A 9,266-nucleotide genomic window follows, 5' to 3' on the forward strand; every position below is an offset into this window, starting at 1 on the left:
GCAATGTGTGGCAGGGCCCCTGGACATCTTGAGGATGGGGCCCTCAGAGGAGACATATTGAGGATGGGGCCCCAGAGAGACCATGAACATCCTAGAGATTTGGGACTTCCATTCAGCCACCTGACCTCCAGGAAGAGGAGCTGCAGATGGAATTCAATCATGTGGCCAATGGTTTAATGAAATCCCAATAAAATCTCTGGATACCAAAGCTCAAAGAAGCTTCTTAGTTGTTGAACACACGAACACAGCAGGAGGACTGGTCTATGAGGAGAAATCCATAAAATTCCTGGATACCAAAGCTCAAAGGAGCTTCCTTTGTTGAACCCATGAACATAGCAGGAGGACTGGTCTATGAGGAGAGGGTTCTGCACCCTCTCAGAGCGGGTGTTTGTCCTTTATAATAAAATTGTGATAGCAAATATAGAGCTTTTCTGAGTTCTGGGAGGCACTGCTGTGAGTTATCAGACCCAAGGGCATAGTCAGCGTGGGTGGCCCTGGAGACCCTGGCCCTTGGTCCTGGCATCTGATATGAGGGGCTGTCTTGTGGGAGATGGAACCTTTCACCTAAGGAACTGAACACAAGTGACACAATTTAATTGCAGTACACCTGTGTGAGAGTGGAGGGGAAGAAGGTAGAACAATCATACCTGGCTTGAATTATAAGCCTGATTCAACAGTATTCAGGTTCAGAAAAAAGTTGTTTCCTCACATTTTCCCTAAAAATCTCTGCTTGGGTCCAAATTATAGGTCAGGGATCTCCTGAAAAGGGAAATGAGAACAGCATGTCAAACAGGGTAGGGCAGGGCTGTGCTCAAGACAATGGTGAACCCCGGAGTTTTCATAGTGTAAATAAAAGACCACAGAATGCCTTTTGAAATATTGATACAAAGCCCAAAACCTCCTGCAGGACCAAGAACATCCAGGCAAGTGCACGTCACCAGAGGACAGGCTAAGAGATGCAGAACACTGAGCAGCACGCAGGTTTCCTGGCAGAAGTCAAGGGCACGGCCAGGATCTCCATCCTCAGGGGGAGGCTGCTCTCAGGGGGTACTCCCAGGGGCAGATCTCATGCCGGTCCACCTCCCCAGCTTTCATAACTCTTGCATCTACTTTTGTAAAAGTTCAAAAGATGTAACAGTCTGCATTACCAATAATAAGAAGGACCCAGTTAGTAAATTATAGGATATCCATCTAAAAAATACTGTGTAGCTATGACCAGTCATTCGTAGGAGTGTATGGTGTGGAAAGCTATTCACCACAAACTAAGTGGAAAGTGAAAGTGACTGGACAGGGCCTTCTGTGAACCTCTATCCGTCCCAGGGGACAGGGCAGTCATGCTCTCCTTTCCTCCTTCCAGCACCTTCCTTAGGCAGCTCTCCTGTAGCCTCCAGCTGCCATCCCCAACATTCAAATGCTGATCTGTGCCAGGTCCTTGTCTCTCCACTAGAAGAGTGATAAAAGAGAGGGAGGGAGGGATGGAGGGGAGGGAGGCGCAGTAGTGGCTGTCTCCTTGGTCCTGCTCTCTAAGGTTTCGTCTAGAGCAGGTAACCTGAGGCCTTGGTATACTCATAACCAAGGAGCTCGACTGATGGAATGTTCACCCCTCCAGGAAGGATGCCTGATTCTGACTGAGCCAAACAAGGGACTCATTTATTCACTGAACAGAAATCAGGTATGTGTGGAGTGCTGGGCATGAGAGGATGACAAAGAACACAGAAAGAGGATGGGCAGCCCAGCCCTCCACGTGAGCAAGTGATAGTAGCATGGCCAACCCCAGGAGCCAGCAGCCTTGGAGTAAAAGAAACTTCACAGAGGAGACCACGTCCCCTGGCTTTAAAGGCTGGGCAGGAGTTTGTCATGCAGGGAAGAGAGAAGGGAAATACCAGGAAGGAAAGTCAGAACACAAAATGCTGGGCTCAGCCTGCTCTGGACACAGGGAGCAGTCCCAGGGGCTGGCATCTGAGTAGATGGATGCCTGTCACCATCACCTTCACCTACCATTTTTAAATCGCCGCCCTGGCTGTCTGTTCCCCCTGCAGACTACGAGTTTCCCAGCTGTGTCTTTACCATTGCTGCTTCCCCTGTGCCTTGCTCGCACCAGGTTGAATGTAAAGGGTTTTATGACATGCTGAGTTTGGGCATTGTCCTGTGCACAGCCAAGGTGACATCAGAGGCTGTGCCTGCCAAAGACTTTAAACAACAGGGGGAAGGAAGCACATCTGTCTCTTAGGGAGGAAAATCTGTTGGATGTGTTTCTGTTGGGAACAACAGGGAAAAGGTCCAATAGTGAGGGATGGAGGGAGGAGGGAGAGCAGTGGGCCCCTGAGGAGGTTCTGGGTTTAGGAGGGATGGAGGGAGGAGGGAGAGCAGTGAGACTCTGACCATGTCCCAGGTTTAGGATGAATGGAGGGAGGAGGGAGAGCATGGGACCCTGAGGAGGTTCTCGGTTTAGGAGGGATGGAGGGAGGAGGGAGAGCAGTGGGACCCTGAGGTGGTTCTGGGTTTAGGACATGTAGAGGGAGGAGGGAGAGCAGTGGGACCCTGAGGTGGTTCTGGGTTTAGGACATGTATGCTACAGGATCAACACAGGCTGCTGACCAAGGGACCTCCAAGAAGATTTTGTCAAAATGAACTCTATGTAAAACGGGTAGCTGGCAGGCATCCATCACAACTGGGAACAGAAAAGGCAGATCCATTTTAACCTTGATTGACTTAAATTTTGGAGAAACCTAAATTAACTTTGACATCTAAAGCTCCCAAAGGCAGCAATCAGAAGGCAACAAAGCCTGGGACTAGAGAGAAAGTGGGGCAACACAGATCTGGTGGCTATCCTGATGTAACTCAGCAAGAGGGCTAAGGACAGGACCAGCGTAAACAGGTCAACGGTCAGAGAAAGGAGGGGCCTATGCAGGAGGGCAACCCAGCCTGTACAGGTAGGTGAGCTAGAGAGGCCCACAGGGCGGGGGAAACTCAGAGGAGGGGGTATGGGTTATTATAACCAGGAATTGGAGAATCGGGGAATTGGAGACTCGAAGAAATCTATGGTTGACAAGGTCTACACGGCAGGTCTTGTTGCTACCTACCTGCCATCCTCCTGAATGCTCTGTTGCCTGACTTTTTGCATCTATCTGACTTTCCTGCCTTCTGCCTCCCACCTTTCGGCTTGAAGGCAGAATCACAAAGAAACTATCGTAATTCCTGACTACAGAAGACTTGAAAAGAAAGTCACATCTCCCAAATATCAGGATAAAGGGGAAGAAAAGTGTCCACTTTTTACATCAGGTGTTCCTGTGCCCACTGGCTTCATTTAAATGATCCGATACCCGTCACCCTGAGCTGAAGCCAGAAGCAAACTCCTTGCGAGGAACGCTCCTTGCTGTGCTTCTCCTGCTCCCACACAGAGTACAGTTTAGCCTTCGGGTTCAAGGGACAGAAACCACATACGACAGAGTAGTATCTTGAAGATGAACTCCTTGGCCCCCATCCACATTTTAAAATCATGCATCTGTGTACTTCCCTCTCTTTGATACTTAGTTAAGCACAGCCCCAAGTGGCAGTGTTATGAAAAAGTAAATTCTGCAATAGTTTTAAATTACACCTCCATTTATTATACATGTTAAGTAATATAATAAGAATCTCCAATAAGTTTAGCACAGACTCATTGTCCTAATTTAAATATGAGCACAAATTTCCCTTTAACATATTAGGTAATATTTCCTAAAATTTTAATATTTTTAACTGTGTTACTGTCAATGTAACTTCACATTTCAGTTACAACAGCTTAAAAAAGAAAAGGAACTATGTTATTTTGGAAAAGAATGAAGCCTGAGTAATAACGCGTCATACTTTGATATTCAAAGCAATGCCTTCACTATCTTTATCAAAAATAAAATACCTCCCTACTTTGAAAATTATTAAGAACTTATTGAAAACAACACAGTAAAGCGAAATGACTTCTCCGTAATAAAATACGTTCAGGTGATAGACTTTGGGGGGAGAAGAGTTATAACCCTTCAAAAGTATGTGATTTCCAGTGACGTGTGAATTTGCATGTCACAACTATTTTTAAAATAAGGCTATAGTCATGATCTTGGATCTTCGGGAGAAGAGAGTAAAAACAAGAAAAAGCATGCACTTACATATTTTTATTAATAATCAAATATTAAAGCTATATTTTGCTTCTGGTTGGAAAACAGCTCAAAGAAAAAGAAATAAAAACAAACAAAACAGAAAACTTAGTACTGTCTTTATCCAGTTCAGGATATAATATGAGAAAATCAGTCCTTCTACTTATCCACACCTCATGCCAAAATCAGAAGGGGATAGGACCAATTATTTCTCACAACAAGTAAGCCTGTAATAGAAAAGTGAGGTAGCTGAAAGACACATGGTCTCTTCACTGGTGACCCAAATCTGGTCCTTGCTGGAGTGAAAGTGCATCAGCCCCTCTGCCGACAAGGCTCTCTCCACCAGGAGTGCTTCTCTGGCTCTTCCCACGCTTGGCTCTTCTCATCCTTCACAGTGAGGTTCAGCCTCCACAGAGAACCCTTCCTGAGTCCCCTTCCCACACTGCTTCTGACACCAGCTCTGTCCCTGGAGTCCTGGGTGTGTCTCCGCCGTGTCTGTCCTTACCCTGTTATTCCCCAGTATATTGCCTATCTCCCTCAACAAAACACAAGCTCCTCCGAGAGAGCGGCTAGCTCAGGGCTGGAGCAGGGTTGGCCGGTAATGGACAGGCACTCAGTAAACTTCTGAACCCAGCTAAAGTCGAAGTCACCACCAGAAAAGAATATTTCCATGCGTTTTACCAGGAAGGTAGGTCTTCTTGGTGTTTCAGACAGGGGAGGCCCAACTCCTGCCGAGCTGTGTCCTCTCCCTGCAGGGGGACCCATTTGACAGAAAATGACCCTCCAGAGGCTGAAAAACTGCCTGGCAAAAGCCTCCCATAACATGGTCAGTGTTTTGGACCAAGAAGAGAGAGGACTCTTCAAGAAGAGAAGTGGGTGGCTCCTATAGCTCAAGCAGCTAAGGTGCCAACCCCATACACCAGAGTTGACAGGTTCGAATCCAGTCCCAGCCTGCCAAACAATGACAACTACAACCATAAATTAGAGGGCACTGTGGTGGGTACCTGTAATCCCAGCTACTCAGGAGGCTGAGGCAAGAGAATCGCTTAAGCCCAAGAGTTTGAGGTTGCTATGAGCTGTGAAGTCACAGCACTCTACCAAGGGTGATAGCTTGAGGCTGTCTCAAAAAAAAAAAAAAAAAAAAAAAGAGATAGAGAAGTGGAACCCTAACCCTCGTCTGCAGCTTCCCTTCCACAGAGAACGAAAGAAGCAAGTCCTCAGCTTCAGCCAGTGAGTCTCCATTCCATCCTGTGGCAGTGGCATTAACCTCACAGCCCATGACCCTCTAAGCCTTTCCTGGTTCCAAGTCCCACAGATTTTGGGAAAGGCACCAGGCTTACACCGAGTAGATGCTACTTTTAACAATCTGCAAGTACATTACCATTTCCTCCTAAAGCACTCTGAGTCACCAATGCACACCAAAGCGGGGCCCTCCTCTGACCCTCACAAAGTTTAAAATTTGCACTTACACCTGTGGGGTGAGTCGTGCCACCGCACTCACTGACAGGCTGTTTTCCCAGTGATGTTTCATCCCATTTCAGGTATTCTGCACTTTTGATGACAATGTTTTTTTAAGGAAGACAAAATTAAACCATACATTCAATATGGCTATTGTATCTTTCCTTCCCAAAAAAGTAGGAATTATGCATCTAAACCCTGACTTCACAGCAAAAATAATACAAATTTGCAAGCTGAACACAATAGTAGTCTCTTTGGGCTCCAGGGGTCTGTAAGAGCAATGTGAAATCCCTTCACAATAGTAGTCTCTTTGGGCTCCAGGGGTCTGTAAGAGCAATGTGAAATCCCTTCACAATAGTAGTCTCTGTGAGGGCTCCAGGGGTCTATAAAAGCAATGTGAAATCCCTTCAGGCCTTTGCAGAACTTCTGAGTGAAAGTAAAAGCTAAAATTAACATTAAAATACAAAGTATTTTTAACTTAACATAAATTAACAATGTACCTATTTCAATTCCCTTGTTCTTGGGATGACTATGTCCTTTGGAAAATCTTTAAATAACTTGAGGTTTCCACCATTAATTTACTATTTCAAGAATGTTTTTTTTTTTTTAACAGCAAGATAACTTTATGTTACCATCTAGCTGCCAAAGCCTGGTTGAAGTTCTCCCATGTGGCACCCTAAACCGGGGGTCCCCGAGGACTGGTTTCATAGAAGACAATTTTTCCATGGACTTTGGTAGTGGAGGCTGGAGTGGAGGGTGGAAGGCTTAGATTCTCATAAGGGGCTCACAACCTAGATCCCACATGTGCGTTTACACTAGACCCACTCCCTTGTGAAAACTTAATGCCTGGCCAGTGATCTGACAGGAGGTGGAACTCATGCAATGACGTGAGTGACGGAGAGTGGCCATAACCAAAGATGACGCTTCCTTCGCTCACCACCACACCTCCTGCTGTGAAGCCCAGTTCCCAACAGGCTATGGACCAGTACCAGTCCAGGACCTGGGAGTTGGGGACTGCAGCTCCAACAATTAAATTACTTATTGGAAATTGTGTTCCTTATCCACCTAGCGCTCCATTTGTGTGGACCAAATTTCAAAATACTGTAATTTTAAAAATGATTAGAAAAATGTGGTTGCCACCATCATGAGGAACTCACATACAGCAGGGCTCAGAAGGGTCGGCTTTGAAGTCTTCCAAAACTTTGCTGGTTTTCAGCTACAATTCCTTTAGAGTAGTCTTTGCCTATAGATAAGGCTGTAAGATCATGATAATACAAACCACTTAAGGAAATTTCCCATTGCTTTAAATGAACAAGGGTAGTAAAAAGAGACCGGACTACAGGGATGGTTGAGGGTACCTGCTGGGCAAGTAATCACAGTATGTGAATGAAATTTTAAATGCCTGTTGGAAAGCAACAGCCTGCATAACTGTCACCGAGACACAATCATCACAGTAGAACTGTCCTCTCTGATGTCTCATGGACATTTCATGTCTCTTTAGGTTAAACAAAGAGGGTCCTATGTTGCTTTAAAACCAAGAGTTGCCTCCTCCTAAGCTACAGAGGGGCTCCCACCCAGCACTAACTCCTGTGTGCAGCTTCACTCGCCTTCCCAGAGCAGAGCAGGTGGTTCCAGGTAATAAAAAGTGGGAACTTCTAGACTCTAGAGCTAATTAGAGCTTTACTCTGTCTCAGACACTAATAGCAAAATAGAGAAGCCTCTGATAGCTTCAGGTTTGGAAATATGTTTCTTAAAAATACTAAACACTTAACAAACTTTATAAATTCTCTACAGCCATTTTTCAGTTTTTGTGAAACGTTAATTGCCTAGATGTTCCGACTTGCAGAGATAAAAAAGGATCTTTTTCTTTTTTATTTTATTTTTCTGAAACATGGTCTCACTTTGTTGCTCAGATTACTGTGCAGTGGTATCATCATTGGTTGGTACAACCTCTAACTTGTGGAGTCAAGGTATCCTCCTGCCTTGACCTCCACAAGGGCTAGAATTGCTCTAGGAAGCTGGGGTGGAGGTCTGGCTAACTTTTTTATATTTTAAAAATACGTACATCATTGTTCATAATGACTAATTTTTTCCAAAATGGTGATCCATACTAAAAACATGTACAAAATATCATATATGGCTCTTATATGCAATAATGCATAAGTGTAGTATGTTAATTATTCTGATATCTTGGGGGCATAGATTTGTATTTATTTATCTTTAAGTTAATAATATTTTACTTAAGTACAAAAACTATTATATTTATTTATATATCATTTCATACATATAAACAAAACAATACACTGAGTATTGAGTCATTTATAGTTTATTTTAAATTATAATAAATTTTGAAGATGTTGAGAACTACGTGAAATCAAAGGAAACTTTTTGTTTCAATTAAAATTGCAATGGCTCTTCCTAAATGGCATCTGGCTTTTAACTGCAGATGGGAAAAGTGATAAGAGGAGGTCCTGAGAATCAAACCCAGGATCGACGGTCTAGATGGCTAACCAGAATCCATGGTCTAGATGGCTAACCCAGGATCCACGGTCTAGATGGCTGAACCCAGGATCCACGGTCTAGATGGCTGAACCCAGGATCCACGGTCTAGATGGCTGAACCCAGGATCCATGGTCTAGATGGCTAACCAGGATCCACAGTCTAGATGGCCAACAAGGATTCATGGTCTAGATGGCTAACCCAGGACCCATGGTTTAGATGGCTAACCCAAGACCCACGGTCTAGATGGCTAACCAGGATTCACGGTCTAGATGGCTAACCAGGATCCACAGTCTAGATGGCTGAATCCAGGACCCACAGTCTAGATGGCTAACCAGGATCCACGGTCTAGATGGCTACACAGGATCCAAAATCTAGACTTAACAGACAACATACATGCAGGAAAAGAAAATGGGGACCAGGTATTATAATCAGCAAAGATCACATGACTGAACAGATAGTTCTGAATATCTATGGATAAAAATAGCATTATATTCACGTACTATCAATTTTAATTTCAAGTTTGACCTATTGCTTCTTGGCTTTTTGGCTAAGATCAAGTGTAGTATCTGTTCAAGTTTGATTTTTTGGTCTTTTAGTAGCTCCCTTCTATATTTCGATTATGATAAATGCTATAATGATGCTGACAAAAATCTCCAAAAAGTACCTTAGTGAATTCCTAACTTAAATACATCTCTTATAAGGGGAGGAAAAAAGAATAAAAATAAGAATCAAGCTATTTCATTAAACTCCTATTAAGCAGCTAACTTTTGGCTGCTTTGTTAAGCGTTACCGCTATACTAGATGGAGACTGTCTTGATACTCAGTACACTGAACACTGAGTGATGCAGGCAGCTTACAGGGCCAAACAGCCTTCAAGACTACTGCACTCCATCTTCTGCTGTTTTGTGTCATGCACAATTTGAAATTAGCGAAGAATTTTCTAATGCTGTCCCGTCCTAGATGTTAATATGATTTTCTCTCCTTTGTCAAATCTTGAGAAACAATAACACTAAAGATGCAAAGTTGTCAACAGTCCGTGGAGGCAAGAAGCAAATTTCTCTTCTTTTTATGTCACAAACACTGTCCTCACCTGCCCAAAGTTTGCAGCAGGGGACTTTATATCAAGCAGGCACAGAAATTTTCCCTGGTGTTCAGGGTTTACAATCTAAGAAATAGCAT

General features: G+C 44.1%; 1 non-coding gene across 1 annotated transcript; it reads left to right on the forward strand.

Annotated features, from left to right (window-relative positions):
- Positions 1 to 8,614: 8,614 nt before the first annotated feature.
- Positions 8,615 to 8,803, forward strand: LOC111726579. Its single transcript, XR_002774325.1, has one exon. It is a non-coding gene; the product is annotated as a U2 spliceosomal RNA (small nuclear RNA).
- The last annotated feature ends 463 nt before the right edge of the window (positions 8,804 to 9,266 follow it).

The sequence above is a fragment of the Otolemur garnettii genome, unplaced genomic scaffold (genome assembly GCF_000181295.1).
Source record: "Otolemur garnettii isolate 467f Iridium unplaced genomic scaffold, OtoGar3 scaffold00071, whole genome shotgun sequence".
Lineage (NCBI taxonomy): Eukaryota > Metazoa > Chordata > Mammalia > Primates > Galagidae > Otolemur > Otolemur garnettii.